Source organism: Siphateles boraxobius, unplaced genomic scaffold, assembly GCF_051911475.1.
Source record: "Siphateles boraxobius isolate OS27281-9 unplaced genomic scaffold, OSU_SipBor_1 16, whole genome shotgun sequence".
Classification (NCBI taxonomy): Eukaryota; Metazoa; Chordata; class Actinopteri; order Cypriniformes; family Leuciscidae; genus Siphateles; species Siphateles boraxobius.
In genome coordinates, this window is record NW_027508766.1 from 9,625,001 (window position 1) to 9,645,783 (window position 20,783).

The window sequence follows — 20,783 nt, forward strand, 5'->3', positions numbered from 1 at the left end:
GAAATTGGACTGAAATTCATTTTCTATGGGCATATATGCGGCTGAAACAGGTAGTGCATCCCACATTTTTCAACATTAACATTTTAATATAACGTTATAGTCATGGCCTTTAGAAACATGTTGTTTTGAGGAGGTGGTAGTGCCCCTGTGGAGTGGCCTAAGCTTTTGTCCTTAATGGCATTTTTTTTTCTTTGCATTACTTTTACTTTTATACTTTAAGTAGTTTTGAAACCAGTTACTTTTACACTTTTACTTGAGTAAAAAGCTTGAGTTGATACTTCAACTTCTACAGAAGTCTTTTTAAACCCTAGTATCTATACTTCTACTTGAGTAACGAATGTGAATACTTTTGACACCTCTGCAGCCCAGCATTCTCTGAAATGTCGTCGATGGTGAATCTCAAGAATGGCCTGTGACGGGGTATTATCTGAATCTGAAAGTAGGCATCTTTCAGATCGAGAGAGATAAACCAGTCCCCCGGGCGAATTCGCGCGAGAATTTGTCTGGTCGTGAGCATTTTGAATGGTCTTCTCATGAGAGCTTTGTTCAAATATCTCAGATCTAAGATAGGTCTGAGAGCTCCGTCCTTCTTGGGTACGAGAAAATAATGGCTGTAAAAGCCTGACTTGCTCAGAGAAGGAGGTACCGGTTCTATGGCCCTTTTTGGGTTTCGCTATTTCTGCGCGGAGTAGAAAGCGCGGGGGACATTGAGCGAACTGTAGTGAATAGCCCTGCCTTATTGTGCTCAGCACCCGATCTGATATCCCTTTGAATTGCTTCCCATGCTTTTACATGTATAACTAGGGGCAGAATGGGCTCCGGGTTCCGATCGCCACACTTCGTGGGCTCGGGAAACTGAACCGAAGGTATGGGCGCGGCGCGGGCCCTCGGTGCTTGCATACGGTGGCGCGCTGACAGCAGTGGCTGGCTGTTTCATATGTGACGTCCCGATTGCATTTAATGGGGAGCGTTTTTTGATAACTTTGTGATGCACGAGCGGCGCCTGGGGCGAAGTGTTTGTTAGTAAGCGTGAGCGGGCACGTAAGCTACATTCATTTGTGACGTCCCGATTTCTTTGAATGGGGAACGTTCCCTTTCAGGAACGTCGAGCTGCGTGAAACGCTGCCGGAACGCCTCTTGTGTTGTGCGTCATGAAGCACGTATGGAATCAGCCCAATGGCGAGACGGAACGTCACGAGTGACGTCATCGACCAGGAAACTATAAAGTACACCCCTGAACACAATGGCGACAGCTTCTGTTCTCTTCAGCAAGCGCTCTGTGTGTGAATCTGTCCCTGTGTTTTTGTCTGTTCTTAGTGATTGCTAGGCAGGAGTTTTTCACTTAAAAAAACTATATATATATATTCACATATATCAGTATGACGAGCGAGCAGCAATACAGAAAGTGTGTTCCCCCCTGTACTCGTTTTCTCACGGGTGGGGATACACACGATCTGTGTGTTGTTTGTTTGGGAGTGCAGCATGCCCAGTCAGCTCTCGAGGGGGCTGATTGTGAGCATTGCGAGCGTTTTCCATTAAGAACGCTCCGCTCCCGCCGATCACTTTTCGAGGAGAGTGGTTCGGTTCGCGCTCCCCACGGCTCGGGTCCCGCTTCTGTCAAGGCAGAGCGGCGGCGCCTGTCGTGGGGATCGCAAATGGATCTGTCAGCGGGGTTTGAGACGGGCTCTGCCTTATCTCAGCCTTTACCTGCCAGTTCCAGTGCCTCAGTTCCGGGTGTGGAAGCACGCATTGCGGTTTCTTCCCCCCAGGCTGAGGCACCAATACTGCAGCTATCCAGTTCTGAGGAGCTGGCAGAGTGTCTCGTCTCGTGGCCCCCCTTCTAAACAGTTGGAACAGACGCAACAGTCTCAGGCGAAGCCTTCTAGTGGTAAGACTGATCTGAGGACAGTCATTATGGCTAGGAAGGCTTCGTCGAAGAAGTCCTGACGCCACTGGTGTCAGGATGCTGAGGGTGGTCCCCACCGTGAGAGGGAGGTGTTCACCGCTTCAGACGGTGCCCGTTCTCTCACGGTGCCCTCAGGGGTCCCTTCTGCCAACCCCGCCTTCCTGTCGGGGCGCAGACGGGCCCAGCGAGCGCTTTCCCGAGGGACGCTCGCCCCCTCTGAGGAGGGGTTTAGAGCAGTCAGACCAGTCGTTCCCTGCCGGTGCGCCGTTACAGGGCGCTGTGTCTGCTGCTCAAAATATTCCAGAGGCCAGCCTCGAGAGGCTGGTACCCTTAGTAGATTTTCTTGCAGAGTGGAAAAGTCTTCCAAAAATATCTCAGTGGGTTCTGCATTCGATAGAAAGGGGTTATGCCATTCAGTTCAGATCTCCTCCTCCTCGATTCAACGGGGTCCTGCCCACCGTGGTGGGCCCCGAGCAGGCTCTGGTAATGGAACAAGAGGTGAAAACGCTCCTTCAAAAGGAGGCTATAGAACGGGTTCCTCCTCCCAGCGAGGAGTCAGGTTATTACAGCCGATATTACATCGTTCCAAAGAAGGATGGGGGGTTGCGTCCAATTTTAGATTTGCGCCTATTAAATCGTGCTGTAGCCAAGCTCAAATTCAAGATACTTACGCTAAAGCAAATCGTGTCACAAATCAGGTCCGAGGACTGGTTTGTCACGATAGATCTGAAGGACGCATACTTCCACATCTCCATCCTTCCGCAACACAGGAAGTTCCTGAGGTTCGCTTTCGGGGGCGAAGCGTACCAATATCGTGTTCTTCCGTTTGGCCTAGCTTTATCTCCCCGCACGTTCACGAAGTGCATGTACGCAGCGCTAGTCCCGCTGCGGCTCCAGGGCGTTCGTATACTGAACTACATAGACGATTGGTTGATTCTCGCTCAATCGCAGCAGCAAGCGGCTCGGCATCGAGATGTCGTCCTCGACAACATAAAAAAATTGGGGTTGAGGCTGAATGCCAAAAAGAGTGTTCTATCTCCATCACAGACAACATCTTTTCTGGGGCTACGATGGGATTCTATGGCAATGCGAGCTCGCCTGTCGCCTGCCCGCATCGCTTAGATTCTCTCAGCTGTAAAAAGAGTAAAGCTAGGCCAGTTGCTCACTGTAAAGCAGTTCCAGAGACTGCTGGGTCTGATGGCAGCAGCATCCAGTGTTATACCCTGCGGCCTTCTGTACATGAGACCATTACAGTGGTGGCTCAGGACCAAGGGGTTCTCCCCGAGGGGAAACCCCCTCCGCGTGATCAAAGTTACACGGAGTTGTCTCCGTGCTCTGGTCATGTGGAGGGATCCTTGGTTTCTGTCCCAGGGACCTGTGTTGGGAGCTCTTTGTCGTCGTGTAACACTAATGACAGATGCTTCCCTCACAGGCTGGGGGGCGATCATAGGTGGTCGCCCAGCCCAGGGTCTGTGGCAGGACCATCATCGATATTGGCATATAAATTGTCTAGAGATGTTGGCAGTGTTTCAGGCTCTGAAGCACTTCCTGCCAAACCTGAGAGGTCATCATGTTCTTATCCGGTCCGACAACACATCGGTGGTCTCTTACATAAACCATCAGGGGGGTCTGCGCTCTCGCCCGTTATACAATCTGGCTCGCCGGATCCTTCTATGGTCCCAGGGGAAGCTTCTCTCATTGAGGGCGATTTATCTCCCGGGGTATTTAAATCGGGGAGCGGACATCCTGTCGAGGCAGGGGCCGAGGCCCGGGGAATGGAGACTCCACCCCGAGGTGGTGGAGCTCCTTTGGATGCAGTATGGTCGTGCCGAGGTAGACCTATTTGCGTCCAGGGAGACATCGCACTGTCCACTGTGGTTTTCTCTCAGTCATCCAGCCCCGCTGGGGTTGGACGCTATGGTGCAGGCGTGCAGGCGTGGACGCCTTTCCCCCGATTGCTCTGCTCTCAGGAGTTCTGGAGAGGGTTCGCCGGGACGGGGTCAGTCTATTATTGGTAGCCCCGTTTTGGCCGGCCCGAGTATGGTTCACGGACCCAGTGTCTCTTCTAGACGGCTCTCCTCTGGAGATTCCGATCAGGAGGGACCTTCTCTCTCAGGCGAACGGGTTGATACTTCACCCCCGCCCAGAGTTGTGGAAGCTATGGGCTTGGCCTCTGAGGGGGCCCAGCTCGTAGGGGCTGGTCTCTCAACCGAGGTTGTTGAGACCATCCTTCATTCCAGAGCTCCTTCCACGAGGAGGTTATATGCCTTGAAGTGGAGGCTCTTCACTTCTTGGTGTGGAGAACACCTGTTGGACCCAGTTAACTGCCCAGTGGGTGCAGTGCTGGAGTTCCTGCAGGAGCGTTTCTCCTCAGGGCTATCCCCCTCCACACTAAAGGTGTATGTGGCGGCACTTGCTGCTTACCATGTCCCTTTCAGTGGAGTCTCTCTGGGAAGACACCCATTTATAACTCACTTTCTTCGTGGCACTTTGAGGCTGAAGCCTGTAGTCCGCACGAGGGTGCCAGCATGGGACTTAGCTATCGCCCTAGAAGGTCTTTCCCTAGCTCCCTTTGAGCCTATTGAAGAAGTTGCTGATAAGTTTATTACTTTGAAGACTATTTTTCTCCTTGCCATTTCTTCTCTTAAGAGAATCGGAGATATTCAGGCTCTCTCGGTTGCTCCTTCGTGTTTGGAGTTTTCACCTGGCATAGTGAAGGCTTTTCTCCACCCCAGGCCAGGTTATGTCCCTAAGGTTCCTACCAATGTGGCCAGACCTATAGTTCTGCAGGCCTTCTGTCCTCCTCCTTTCACATCATCTGATCAGGAAAAACTTAATCTGCTCTGCCCTGTTCGGGCTTTAGATGCTTACGTCCACAGAGCTGCCCTGTGGAGAAAATCAGAACAGCTGTACGTTTGTTTTGGACCACCTAAGAAGGGGTCCCCAGTGTCTAAGCAGAGGATGAGCAAGTGGGTGGTTGAGGCCATCTCACTTGCCTATGAGTCGGTTGGTCAGCCTTCACCTTTGGCTGTCCGAGCTCACTCTACCAGGAGTATGGCGGCTTACAAAGCCTAATTGTCTCCCTCTAGGACGTTTGTGATGCGGCAGGCTGGTCCTCACCGCATACTTTCGTCAGGTTTTATGACCTAGACCTCAGCTCCACCCCTGGGGCGCAGGTGCTTTCGGCTGAATTTAATCTTTGATTCACACAGTCGGCAACTTGCTCTTATGGCGACGTGGGTATTAGTGTTCCCGCAGCGTTTCACGCAGCTCGACGTTCCTGAAAGAGAACGTCCCGGGTTACGTATGTAACCCTAGTTCCCTGAAGGAACGAGACGCTGCGTGTCGTTGCCATACTCCCGGCATTCCCTTGATCGACTTGCTTCAGACTTTTTCCAGAAGCTGTCGCCATTGTGTTCAGGGGTGTGCTTTATAGTTTCCTGGTCGATGACGTCACTCGTGACGTTCCGTCTCGCCATTGGGCTGATTCCATACGTGCTTCATGACGCACAACGCAAGAGGCGTTCCCGAAGCGTTTCACGCAGCGTCTCGTTCCTTCAGGGAACTAGGGTTACATACGTAACCCGGGACGTTTTGTGATAACTTTCTGACGCGCGAGCGGCACCTGGGGCAAGGTGTTTGTTAGTAAGCGTGAGCGGGCACATAACTTACATTCATAACCTGACCGATATGAGGCTGTTTTGGCCGTGTAACAGAGCGGGCAGAGAGTAGGCGTGGACACATAGTTGTGGGCACATTTCCTATATCTAACACTTGAGCGGCATTTGCCCGCTTTATGAGAGTGGGCTCTGTGAGAGTGAGATACACGGCGGCCCGGGTACCGTGCTTGCGTGTAGGGGTGAACACTGAGATGTGGGCACACTTTCTACACTTAGGCCACCAACGGCGTGAGCCGGATAACCAGACATTATACTCTTGAGATTTGTCTGGGTCGCCGTAGAAACGGCGGTTGTGTGCAGGCGAGCGGGTTGCATTACCGGCTCGTTGGCTGCTGAATACACCGCTGCAGTAGCCTTTTCTAAGGGGACTGACAGGGCGAGATATTGAGTCCCGGCCGCGGTGGGACTCTACCGTCTTTTCCTCCTTGCTGCCAAGACGGAGGCTGAGCTGGACGCTGGCTAGCGGTTCGTGCAGGAGGCTGATCACGTGAGCGGCCTGCAGCTGAGCTTGAGTGTCGCTCCTTAAATCCGTGTGGAGCTCCGGCAATGTCTGTGAATGGCGCTTCTTCTTGCGCGGTCCAGAAGATGGCGGAGTGACAGCTTCGGCGTTTGAACACCTCGAGTCGAGCCCGCAGGGTTGACGTCGGGAGTTCTTCACAGTGGATGCAGCCTGTCGACGAAGAGCGAGGGCTGCGTGGTCTGGGCCCAGGCAGAGAGCGCAGATCACGTGGTGGTCTCCGGCGCTGAGCGGGGGCTTGGCACGGGCCACAGGAAGTGTGAGCCAATTTTATGAAAACGCCTCGCGCTGTTTTAGGAAAATGTGTGTGTCGCGGCAGTGAACACGCACAGCAGAGCAAAAGAGCAAAAGGATACTCTCGCTGGATAGCGTAGCAGGCACCGAAGGCTGAAGGCGGCGAAGGCGACCAGCTTCCTCAGACGCTTTCCTCTGCTTGCTAGTCACTGGTTTCAACGGCGGCGGCTTCTCTCGGGATCCAGCGATGCGTAGAGCTTCGCTGAAGAGATGAAAATCAGAGGAGCAGCCTCCGAGCCGTACTTTTGTGACGCGTAGAGGGCGTGAAGCTCAGTGGTAGGCAGCTGCAGTAGCCGCAGGGCAGCCAATGAGCACGCTAGACAGCCTGCTCTAGGTCTGCAAGCTGCTGCACTGCGTTGACAACAAATACAAAATTAAGGATAATTTTTGGCAAAATATCTCGAGAAAAGATGACTTTACCCGTAGCGTAAGCAACTTACGCAGTACGAGAGAACCTCTCGTATGAGAACTATGGAAGCATATGGGTCGCAATATCCTATTTGAAATGTAATATGCAAAATTATAATGCAATATGTAAAATGACAATGCGATATGTAAAATTACAATGCAATATGTAAAATGACAATGCAATATGTAAAATGGCAATGCATTTCTGTATTTAAATTTACATTTTCCCATACATTTGTGCAACATTTGGTGCAAAATGAAAATTATAATTAAATTATGTAATTTACATTTGCCATTTCATACACTAGTTTTAATATGTAAATTGAATACATATTTTAACGCTTTATAGGTAGCAAAATTAAAATTAAAATGTATTACAGAAATGATTAGATCTGTTTAACATGTTCAAGTAAAAACTGTTGCAAAATGATCATTTAAATGTTATTTTTCTTAATTGCATTTATACTCACAGTTAAGACACTTGCGATTGCATTTTCATTAAATGTCCCGCAATGAATGTAGCAAAATTCAATGCGCAAATTGAAAATGCATTCTGAACCGATCACGTCCCCGCCCCCTCCCACCATGTCAATCCCTGCGTGAAGTTGGCCCCTGAGGTCACCCAGCCCCACATGCTCCAAATAAAATAGTCTAATTGATTTGTGCCGGTAAGACATTTAATTACAGGTGATGGTGTCACCTGCCCCTACCTGCTCCACATTCACACAAAATAGTCTCGTTTGTTTGTGCTTCATTTGTACCGGTAAAAGTTTGGTTTGTTTTGCTTCGGTTTTTAAAGGTGCTCTAAGCGATGTCACGCGTTTTTTAGGCCAAAATATTTTTTGTCACTTACAGCAAACATCTCCTCACTATCCGCTAACTGCCTGTCCCCTGAACACACTGTAAAAAAATGCGTGACCCTATAGGCCTTTTGATTAATATCTGATCAATGTGCTTTATAAAATAGAAAGGGGAGATGGTTACTGTAACGATCACCAGCTGGAGTGCCCCTGAGAGTCACCAGAGGGCACTCCACATCAGACTGATCACTTCACAAAACTACTATTCCCATAATGCTTCATACCTTGGACTGATTGCACACTCACCTGCATCTCATCCACACTCACCCATATAAACCCCGTTCACTCTCAAGTTCATTGCGAAGTATTGCATTGCCCCGGCGTACAATTTCTGATTCTGAGGAAAAATGAAGACGTCACCAACGCTCCGCTGCTGAAATGCGTCTGAGACGCTTCCAGTGGACTTTGACGCCGAGCTAGGGACGCATCAAAAACGTGGCGCTGACGTTCCACCCCGTAGACGGATCCAGTGGATTTTAGGGGTTAGGTTATCTCCGTTGTTCTGTCTGCCCCTGATTTACCCTGCCTGTTGACCATTCAAATAAAGCTGCATATGGATCTTACTGAGTCTTCCGATTCATAACAGTTACACATTAAATGAGTCACTTTATTGAACATTACATTCAGTTATGGTGAAATAAAGAGCGGTCACATTTTTCGGTATGAATTTGACCCGTCAGATTCCGTGACCCTACTGTAGCTACCTATAGATTTATCAATATCTGATATGCTTAATAAAATGATGAATGAAGATAGTCATTCATCACATGTGTCACTTTATTGAACATTACAGTCAGAAGAAATAAAGAGCGGTCACATTTTTCGGTAGCTATGAATTTGACCCATCATTTGTAAGGAAAAAGGATCTCCAACATTATTGGGTAATTATAGTTAATAGTAATGAGAATAAAGATAAGCGTATGTGTATCAAATAATGAGAATATTTTATACAAAACAGAACCATTATTAACACAGTCCAGCATCAGACAACAACAGCGCAGCATAATGTTGACACCAAACGGGTGTCGATGACTGATAAGGCAGAAAATTATCCCAGACGTCCCAACATCGTACTGGTTCTATCACCTGCAGACGCGTAATGATCTTCGGAAACACTACAATTTCTCTCTTCACGCTCCACTTCATCTGCTAGTGAATTTAACGCTCATATCATCTCTTCCGTCGCCATGTTTCCTTCCAACACCTCAAAACACGGAACATAGCCTATGTTTACCTGTTGCCGAGCCCCGCCTTGATGCAGTGATTGACAGGGCGGGGACGTGATTATCTCGGAATACATTTTCAATTTTGCACATTGAATTTTGCTACATTCATTGCGGGACATTTAATGAAAATGCAATCACAAGTGTCTTAACTGTGAGTGTAAATTGGAATAAAGACTTAAATGATCATTCTGCCACAGTTTTTGCTTGCACATGTTAAAATATCTAATCATTTCTGTAAGACCTTTTAATTTTGCAACTTATAAAGCGTTAAAATATGTATTCAATTTACAAATTAAAACTAGTGTATGAAATGGCAAATGTAAATTATATCATTGATTTTTTATTTTCATTTTGCACCAACGTTTCACAAATGTAATGGAAAATGTAAATTCAAATACAGAAATGAATTGCCATATTACGTATTGCATTGTCATTTTGCATATTACATTTCAAATTGAATATTGCTACTTATATGCTTCCATAGTAAACAGGATATGTTTGAGAGTGAAGGATGTCTTCATCTATCAATTTCCTGCTCTGTGACACAAGCCAGTTTTCCTGCAGATGCAGTTGGGATTGAAAGTCGACCCCCTTGAGTCCTGAGACAGTTAACAGAATTCCTTTTGGCTCTCTGGCGAGGCTGGGGCCTGCTTTCCCCATTAGAACATAGTGAGGGAGAAAAGAGCAGGCCACTCCCACCAGGGCGCAGTGGTGATTTACCGCAGAAGGCTCTACCTGACAGCAGCAGCTGGCCCTACACTCTGACAGATGGGGCCATGTCACCTTGAGGATCCCTCTAGAGCTCCTCTGCACTCAGCATTTCTGTCAACACTCAATATGATGGGCTAATTTTACTGAGGGCCAACAGACATACAAGTACCCACCCATCTCCAAGCTAACCCTGTGCACCAGAATGGCAGTTGGCTAAAAGCAAACGCCTACAAAATAAAGTTAAGGCCCCAGGAATCTGCACCAAGGTGAAATACAATCTGACGTTACGGAGGCTAGTCAAAAAATAACTGAACGCTAATTTGATTTCTGCAAATTTAACTATGAATTACGCGAATGCTTAAAAGAAAACAATTCTAGGTAAGAGTATCACTTGGCAGACAATATTGGAACAAAGTATCTGATTCAGCATTTATATGAAATGTGCACAGATACAAAACAGGGTGCTTAGAGACAAAACAGGAAACAAAACAAAGTCAAACAGAAAATACATTTCCACTCCATCACAAATCATGATCTTTAGCAAGCCTTCATGGAAAAAGGTAAAATGGATTTGGGGGAAAAAAACGTGGGGGGGAGGGGAGGGAGAATATGCAACACAAACGACCATTCCAGAGAAGCAAGAGACGCTAATGCACAAACCATGAGGTGGTTGTGGGTTGTGTCCTTAAATTTCAAGGAGAAAATGCAGCGGTTAATCTGCAGAACATGACAACAGTTGGTGTCGCCTGATAGATTGACAGAGTCTGCGTCTAGAAAGTTATATCATCATGATCCGCCCTTTTTTCCCACAATATACAACTGGTCGAAGTTCCTCGGGAATAGTGCTGAATTATTTTATTTCTGGTTATTTCTTGCATATTAAGTCCAGATGTTCTGCTGAAATTTTTGAGAGGACCTCTGGGGTTTGGGAAAGGAAGGAAAATGAAGTGTTATACCTCTTTTCCGGAGACATCAACCTTCTTCACCTTGGATAGTGACCATGGAAATGCTGCGCTTTTTATTAGTATTTTTAATAGCCCTGGGCTTTTGGAGCAACAAAAATATTTTTCATCTGTAGTTTGGCCTTTGTTGCCGTGTGAATTTCTTATCATAATGTTTTCAGAAACAGTTACATATCTAACTCACAGAGAACCAGACTGAATCTGATGATGAAGGGGATTGGTTGGAAATGGGAATGTTAGCATTTATCAGCAATTACTTCATTTAAAACGTAAAATCTGGTGAAACTGTATTTAAGGCCCAATTCAAATAATTAAATTTATTTAGGTTACACTTTATTTCGATAGTCACTTTAGACAATCTACTTACTATAAGTAACTTTTCAACTACATGTCAACTAAGTGTCATTAGAGTATTAGTAGACTGTAGTAGACTGTCAGTAGACTGGTAGGTTATGGTTAGGTGTTAGGGTTCGGGTTAGGAGAACAAGTTGACTTGTAGTTGCTATCTGTTGGGGGACCAACACAATAAAGTGTTAGCAGATATTAAGCAGACAGTCTACTAATCCTCTAATGACAGTTAGTTGACATGTAGCTGCAAAGTTACTTATAGTTAGTTGAATGTCTAAAGTGGACTATCGAAATAAAGTGTTACCTTTATTTATTTTATATTTTATAAAATAGTCAAGATTGTGTCCTCCAGTAGTCATATTGACATCAAAATATTTACATGTGTCTTCTGTGTAAAGGGTTCTTAGGCAAACTATTACAGTCCATTTCAGAAAGTTTCTGTGAGGGGGAAAACTCAAACCGAAGCATCATATAAGAGCCAACTCTTTGGCAGACATCCATTTCCAATGAGCTTTTCTCAGTGTTTGTGAGTCATTCTATTCTGTCTCCATAAAAAATCAAAAGCCATAGTTAATATTACTTGTTAAAAAACATTCAAAAGCCCTACCTTTTGTGCCAGGACATTAATAAGTGAGATAATTGGACCATATATCAGATGAATAAAGTCAATTATGTCTTAAAAACAAAGACTTTTTAATAGCCTTCATTTCACAGGCATATTAAATATGTTTTCCTCTTGTTTTGATTAGCAATAGACAGAAATGCTGATTGAAACCGTTCAGCAATGTACAGTATATGTTCTCCGACAAAATGTAACAAGCTCATTTACTGTCCACCAGCTGAGATCGACTATCCCCGCATGGCACAGTATATTTGAAACATTGATCTCTGTCATATTTTCCTTATAATATGGGTTTAGAGCCTGTCACATGCTTACATATGCAGAGATTGTTTGATTACCCTCTTAAGAGCCCTGATGAACCCAGTCTTTATATAGCCTAGTTTAAGTTAGTTTAAAACTTAGTTTACTTAGTTAATTAGTTTAAAAAGTAGTCGTTTTAACATGCAATATGCCCCTGTAATTAGATTTTTTTTCTATTTTCCAGCTTAGTGTATATTGTAAATAACTGAGTGCACTAAATCAGCACCTGTCCCTATTGCATCAGCGAAAGGCAGGAGAGTACCCCCTCACCATGACTCCATCTCTCCACAGATGCCCCATTAATCATAGGGGGAAGTTCTGGGCGGCGGGCCAGTTTGGGATTACGATGTCCAGATAGCTGCATCTTCATCACAGACAAAGACCAAAACGCACATCTGGAAAGACTCTGTTCCTTTTGCTTTTTTGACAGCAATATGATTCACCTTTACAGCTCGTACTCCCACAGCACCAACCAACCACCCTCTCCTTCGCCATTATCAGTTCTGCAGATATTTGGGGCTTGGGTCACATAATCTATGTTTATATAAGGAAGATTATATAAGGAAAATGTTAGGGGTAGATATTTTGACTTCTTTCTGTCCCTGAAAACGAGTCAGGAATTAAAAGGGTACTCTTAGGTCAGTTGTATCCAATGTCGGCCCTGGAGGGCCACTGTCCTGCAGAGTGCAGCTCCATCTTGCCTCAACACTCCTGCCTGGAAGTTTCTAGTATGCCTAGTGAGACTTTGATTAGCTGGTTCAAGTGTGTTTAATTGGGGTTGTAGCTAAACTTTGCAGGACAGTGGCCCTCCAGGAGCAGGAATAGACACCCCTGTATTAGATAAATGATCAATAGGCCTATGGGTTTATGTTGAATATCAGATTACGTTTTTGCCTTCAAACTAACTGAAGTTATGAGGCTGCAAGATGCTATTTTTTATTGGAAATTTGGAAACACTTTACAATAAGCTTTCATTTGTTAACCCTAGGAAACTCGATTATAGAACTTTCCATACTATGTTTTTTTTAACATTTCATTTCCAGTGCTCAACATTTTTAACAGTACTGAATGATAAACTGACATTGCCTGTGACCTTCTCAACCTGTAATTTCAGCCTACCAGCAGCCGCACACCTGTATCCAGGCTTTTCCCCCTCTTCCCTCTCCCTTCCTCCTTCGTTTTCAATGTTTTGCGAGTTTCTTGTTCAGGCTTTTCTATGGGCTCTGAGTCTGTTCTAGGGCCCCGAGCCTGCATCCTGCCCTGGTTTCGGAGAGAGACAGCCATATTGAGCATGACAAAGTGGGCTCCCCCAGTTGAGGGGGGCAGGCAGCTTGGCAAAGACCCATGCATTCAGAGGCAGGTATTGATTTGAGGGTCAGTAAGTCTAGTGGAGAAACCTGACTCCCCTCAGCTGTGATAATGGCCCATGTTCCCTCAGGAAATACCTGCCCAGTGAGAAAGAGAGAGGTTGGGAGAGAGAGCGAGAGAGGGTAACAGCATTTCTATTGTTCATGTAGCCAGAGTTGATGAGGGCAGAGTGACAACCCTAAACAGCAGCTCCACCCAGAGATAGACGTGAGCCAGACAAGCCTGAGATCACTAACCTTTGCCATTAGCAACTGAGATCAGTAGTAGTGATATATACGAATGTGGCTTTTTACTTTCCAAACACACCCAAAAAAGGGAATGTTTTGCACATTCACATGCACGTCATTGCACATTAAGTTTCTGTTTAAAACACAAAGACTTCTGAATGTCTGAAAATCTAATTGTTTTGCCAAATGTACTTTGAGTCAAACCCTAATTCTCAATTCATAAATTGTGAGAACACAAATGTGACTATTTATATTTTTTGAGGAAATCTGAGAGCTTTCTGTCTCTCCATTGCTACACAACTACCCCTTTGTAAAACTAATCCATATGACTTGAGCAGTTTAGTCCAAATTTTCTGAAGAGACACAGTCACTTTATATGATGAACACATTTAATTTAGACTTTTATTCACATAAAAACATTCAAAAACTCACACATCTGTTGTGGAAAAGCTCAAGCATGTTCGCGTGGGGTTGATTCTCATATTACGCATCACATTTGAGATTCCGCTAGAACCAAGGAGGCTTGTTTTCGTGCATCAAGCAGGTTCAGTTAAGCTTCTGTTTATGTTCACTGACCAATGTTTATATGTGAATAAAAGCTAAATTAAACTTTTTCATCATAAATCGATCATAACTCTTCAGAAATTGTGACTAAACTGCTCAATTTACATGGATTAGTTTTACAATCTCTTAATGAACATTTTTGAGCATCAAAGTGGTAGTTGCAGAGCTGTCAATGGAGGGACAGAAAGCTCTCAGATTTCATCAAAAAGATCTTCATTTATGTTCCAAAGATGAATGAAAGTATTACGGGCTTGGAACGACAAGGGGGTGAGTAAGTAATGAGATAATTTTTGGGTGAACTAACCATTTAATTTAATTTCCATTTAGTTTTTAAAAAATTAAATTTTATTTAAGGAATAAAAAGAGATTATGGTAAACTGCTTTATTATTGTTTTTAATTATCATATAATACAACGTGCAATATTATGTATGCACCCCCCCCCCCCCCAAGAAAAAATTAATTAAACTGAAAATAAAAACGTATTCATAAAAGGTGTAAATTCAAGTCGTTGTATGTCTGATTTTTTAATATAAATGAATAGATAATAGTTAATAGAATTTATAAAAATTAATGGACTTTTAAACAAATATTAATCTAGACAAGATTTTTCAAAAGCAATAGTTTAACATTTCTAACCATCAGCCAGTAACCTCAGCAATGTTTCAAATGTTTCAGCTTCACCAGTCTCATACTGTATTTGTTTGTTGACATACTCTTCACATACTCTGTTAGTCTGGTGTTTGTATCTTTAAGGCTGATAAATGGCTCTGCTGGTGTCTCAATTAACAGTGTGGAGAAATGTAATGAAAAGCACCATTAGATATAATTTAAGGTTTTGATGGGGCCATTGATGGAGAGGGGAGAAGTGTAACTGTTTCACCTGTGTAACAAATTACCACATTGTGAAGCAGCTGTCTGATGATAGGTAGAGAGGAGAAGTTGTGTATGGTATGTGTTAAACTGATGTCTCACTCTTCACCTTCCAGAGATTTTAGCCAGAGTCTAAAGTCTAGTCTAGTTTGTTATAGCAATCAACCAGACTAATAGCTAGTGAAACTGTTGTCAGCCTGGCAGAAACCAGGGGGAATTTATCAAACTTTTGTGGTGTTTGTGTGTGTTTGCGTCTCGTGGTAGTAATGTGGAGAGCTAGCACTCCACTAGAAACATGATTCCAGAGATTTGAGCAGTGACAGCTGCTTGTGTGTGTGTGTGTGTGTGTGTGTGTGTGTGTGTGTGTGTGTGTGTGTGTGTGTGTGTGTGTGTGTGTGTGTGTGTGTGTGTGTGTGTGTGTGTGTGTGTGTGTGTGTGTGTGTGTGTGTGTAAGAACAGGAATGAGGGCGGCTGCAGCTGCAGCTCTAGCAGATGATGATAAGGGTCAAAAACCAGATGCAGGTTCCTATCAAGTCCCTTCAATCTCATAGACACACACACACACATAAGCCCCTCAAATATGGTTCAGGTGTACTCAGAGATATACGGGGTGCTGATGTCACAGAATTGTTATGTTTTGTCAAAAATAATGGTTCTGTCATTCTATAACTTTGACCTTAAAAACCTGTAACATTTCAGACTAACTGATCTTAGACCTGTTGATGCATTTATATGACAGCTAATTATTTATGTTATCATACATTGTTTCTTAGCACATTTCTGTTACCAAAAAATTAGCTTCATGTGGTAAAATCAATTCAAGTCAAAAGTATTATTTAATTTGATTAAATTGACATAACTACATAAAGTTATTCCAACCAAAGTACTTTTTATGGGTTCAGTCGGGCCTAATAAGCTCCTTAAAGGGATAGTTCACTGAAAATAGAAATTCTGTCATAATTTACTAACCATCAAGTTGTTCCAAACATGCATGACTTTCTTCTGTGCGACAACACAATAAAACACAATAAAACATTATTATAATGTTACAACTGTTTTAGGCCATATCAATGAAAGTCTGAGGGGTCCAAAACAACTCTGGACGTTAACTTTCATTGTATGACCACACACACACACACACACACACACACACACACACACACACACACACACACACACACACACACACACACACACACACACATACATATATATATATATATATATATATATATATATATGTGTGTGTGTGTGTGTGATCCAGGCTTCATTCATAGAAGCCTGGATCTACATTGTAGTCAGCAATCAGTATATTATTTGTCATTCGCGATTATCATTGATTTGTGTTAGTCTGGTCAAATCTGGTTAAAAGTGACTTTAAATTCAGCATTAATGGAAATGTAAGAACTGTTCACTTAAAGGTTCTTCAAGGAACCAAAAAATGGTTGTTCTATGGCATCTCTTTAAGAACCTTTATTTTTTAAGATTGTAGCATGGTTCAGTTAACCCCTGCTGATAGATGCCATAATTAAACAACTCTGTGGGTAAAAGCATCTTTGTACAGTGATGGCCATTCAAAAGTAGTTCTAAATTAAATTTATTTGCAAGCAACACAATATGCTAGTCGAGCAACTGCAAATGAGATGAATGGAATTTATATCGAATGGATTTTTCCAGGTATTATAGACCTTCTGGGAAAATGTGAAAAATTGTTAGCGCACCTTTTAAGTACAACGAGTGGTCAAGCTAGTGCATATTAGTGCATGATCAAATTTGCTCATTTGACTAGATCACTGGGCTGAAATGGTAAACCATTACACTGATAGTTCATTATTCAATCTCCAGTCTTTTTCCTAAGGGAAGAAGTGGAGTCCACTTTCTCAGACACGTATCTCAGATACGTCATTTGTCTTGTGTCAGATCTCTTTGATACTAGCTCTCTACTAACTCTCTAATGTTTTCATGCTTAACCTCTGTAGGGAGAAAAAAAGACAATGATATAAGTGAACATGGACTCACATCTGCTGCTTTCTGTATTTTATTTGAACTTCTAAATGTCAATGAGACAGACTGTTAAATACCCCTTTTCCACCAAAAAAGAACGGGTTCGGAACTGGTGCTGGTTCAAACTTGGTTCGGAGTTGGTTCAACTTGCGAACCTCCTCAGAACCTGTTTGTTTTTCCACTTCTAGAGCGCCCAGCGAACGACGTCGTTTACTGTGTACGTCGCTTTACTCAGCTCGAAACGCTTGCAAGTACAACATTACTTTGGGATTATCTCTAACTCGTGAACCAAGAAGGCTTTAAAAACAATTCAAATATGTAAGTATTTTAATCTTTTCCTTTGATATGTAATATTTTCTGATTAGTTATGTACACCTGTCTTGTCTTTTTTTTCTCTCCGTTTATTTGTTCTATTTTGTGACTGTTTTCTTCTTTGCTTACATAATGTTTTCAATAAAAAAAATTAAAAAAAAGCTAGAAACGCTTGCGCCAACTTCAAGCATAACAATTACAATGGCGGACTACATCGTGTTTCTGCAAATGTTTCTCCTGGCTTTGCGGTCAGAAAAGATGTTTAGGACACATCTAAACCCGCCCCCAGCCCCCGACGTAAGCATGACGTGGTAAAAGAACGGTTCTCTGGTTCTAGTCCAGCAAAGAGTTGGTGCCGCTTTGGAACCAGTTTTCCTGGCCGAGAACCGGTTCTTTGGCTGTCGAAACACAAAGAACTGGTTCGCGCGCAGGCACCGGCTCCGAACCGGCTCTCAAAACGCTTTGGTGGAAAAGGGGTAAAAGTGGTTCTCTTACGAGAGGTTCTCTCGTATTGCGTAAGTTTAGCTTACGCTACGGGAAAGATTCATCTTCTCGAGATACTGAAGCCAAAAAATTATCCTTAATTTTGTATTCCTTGTCAACGCAGTGCAGCAGCTAGCAGACCTAGAGCAGGCCATCTCGCGTGCTCATTGGCTGCCCTGCGACAACTGCTGCAGCCTACCAGTGAGCCCAGCGTGACATCACGCCCAATGAAGGGCGCCCGTGCCTTTATAGCGTCACAGCCCGCCAGAATGGGCATGGCTTAGCGTATAAAAGTAGGGGCTGTAGGCTGAATTCTCTGATTTTTCGTCTCTTCAGCAAGCTCTTTGCAGGCTCGAAGTCTGTTTCCTTCAGAGTCGCCGCCGCCATACAGCTTCAGCAACTAGGCCCGCTCCATTCCTGCCGGAACTTCATGCGGAGCTGACGAAGTCGTGGAGTACACCTTTTTCTTCAAGACTTCAGTCACAGGCCTCCGCGTCGCTCTCCCAAGTGGACGGCGCCGCCGAGAAAGGGTACAGGGCTATTCCCCCTGTGGAAGAGGCGGTCGCAGCGCACCTTTGCCCGCCCTCTGCGAGATGGCGGTCACGGTCAGCCCTCCCGTCTAAAGCCTGCAGAGCCACGTCCGCCTTGGTCGGCCGCGCTTATGCCGCCTCCGGCGAGGCCGTGTCTGCTCTACACTCAATGGCTGTGCTTCAGATCCTGCAAGCCAACCTCCTCCGTGAGTGGGATGAGAAGGGCCGGGACCAAGCTGCAGATACGGATCTGAGAAGTGCGACGGATCTCTCCCTCCGAGCCACCAAAGCCGCAGCCCAAGCCATCGGACGAGCCATGGCCACGTTAACTGTGACAGAGAGGCACCTCTGGTTAACGCTTGCGGATATGAGGGAATCTGAGCAAGCCACCTTCCTGAACACGCTGCTCTCCCCCACTGGTCTCTTCGGCCCAGCGGTGAACGGGATCGTTGACCGCTTCTCTGAGGTGCAGAAGACCACGCAGGCCATGAATCTCTTCCTGCCGCGACGCTCGAGTTCCGCCCCAGGCCGCTCTCGCGAGAGACAGAGCCAGCCGCCTGTGCGAACCAGCACCCAGCGTCCAGCACAGCCTCAGCCTCAGCCTTCGCAGCGACACCAGGGCGGCCGCCCTAGATCGCGCTCAGACAGCCGTCACAGACCGCCGCCCCCCAGAGGGCCTGAGCACGCGTAGTCCTCCTAACAGCGAGAGAGAAAAGAGGCGCGTGTCCCGCTGCGGCCGGACCGCCGTCAAAGTTCATTTCCCTGTCAGTCCCCCTCAAACAGGCTACTGCAGTGGTTCAATTAGCAGCCAACGAGGCGGTTTATTCACCCTCTCACCTGCACACAAATGCCGTTTTCACGGCGACCCAGAGAAATCTCAAAAAGAGTATAATGTCTGGTCCGGCTCACGCCGTCAGTGTTTTAAGTGTATTGAAAGTGCCCACGCCCCAGTGTTCACCCCTACACATAAGCACTCCGAATCCCGTGTCACTCACAGAGCACACTCTCATAAAGCGCAGAAAAGCCGCTTGAGTGTTGAATGTAAGAAATGTGTCCACAGGTCTATGCCCACTATCTGCCCGCTCTGTTACACGATCAAAAAAGCAGGTTATGAATGTAAGTCTCGTGCCCCCCAGAGAGCGCTCACGCTTGCTAACACAAACCTCCCCCCAGGCCCCGCACGCGCGTCTAAGTGTTATCACAAAACGCAGGGCGTTAATAAAACGCTCCCCATCCAGTATGATGGTGGCGTCAGATACAGTTGTAAGTCTCGTGCCCGCGTACACGCACTCACGCTTACAATAAGCTCTTCCGCCCGGTGCGCTGCTCGCGCGTCAAAGTGTGGTAAAAGTATGTTCCCCATCCCTTATGATTGGGACATCTCACATAAGTCAGCCAGTTTCGGCTGTCAGCGAGCAGCCATTGCCCAGAACCGAGAGCACGCGCACCGCTCTTTCGGCTCCGGTTCAGTTTCACAAGCCCGCAAATGGCGGCGGTTTGAACCCGGAGGCCATTCGCCCCCTAGCGGCTCACATAGCTGCGTGGGAAACTATCCCAGGGATTTCAGAATGGGTATTGAGCACAATAGAGCAGGGCTATAAACTTCAATTCATTCGCACAAAATTCACGCACAAATAGCAAAGCTGCTGTGCAAAGGGGCTATAGAAAAGAACCGCCTTCTCTGAGCGAGTCAGGCTTTTACAGCCTATATTTTCCTCGTACCCAAGAAGGACAGAGCCTTCAGACCCATCCTAGATCTGAGACATTTGAACAAAGTACTTGCGAAAAGACCGTTCAAAATGCTTACGACAAGAAAAATCATCGCGCACGTTCGCCCGAGGGATTGGTTTATTTCTCTAGATCTGAAGGATGCCTATTTTCAGATTCAGATAGTACCCCGTCACAGGCGATTTTTGAGATTCGCCTTCGAAGGTCAGGTATATCAATACACCGTCCTGCCGTTCGGCCTGTCCCTAGCACCCCGTACATTTACGAAGTGCATGGACGCGGCGCTCGCCCCCCTGAGAAGTCAGGGGCTGCGAATAATGAACTATCTGGACGATTGGCTGATACTGGCACAGTCAGAGACAGAACTGCTATCTCACAGAACAGTGCTTCTCAGTCATGTGGAAAGCTTGGGTCTCACGGTCAACTGGACCAAGAGCTCATTACTGCCCAGCCAGTCAATTTCCTTTTTAGGTATAGAACTGGACTCGGTGACCATGACGGCTCGTTTATCGACACAGCGCGCGCGCCGTGTTCGCCACCTAGCCGCGTCTTTCCAGAAGGGCAGCTTTCTCCCTTTGAAAACTTTTCAGAGGATGTTGGGCAGTATGGCATCAGCTGCAGCGGTGCTTCAGCTGGGCCTACTGCGCATGCGCCCGCTCCAACGCTGGTTGAATGCTTGCGTGTCCCGCCGAGCCTGGGTGTCTGGCGGCCAGAAAATCAGCGACTCAGACCTGCATAGCTGCTCTGCAGCCCTGGTAAGTGGCCGACTGGTACCAGCAGGGAGTAATGATGGGAACCATCTCTTATCGGAAAGTCATCTCGACAGACGCGTCCAACTCAGGTTGGGGCGCGCTGTTCGAGG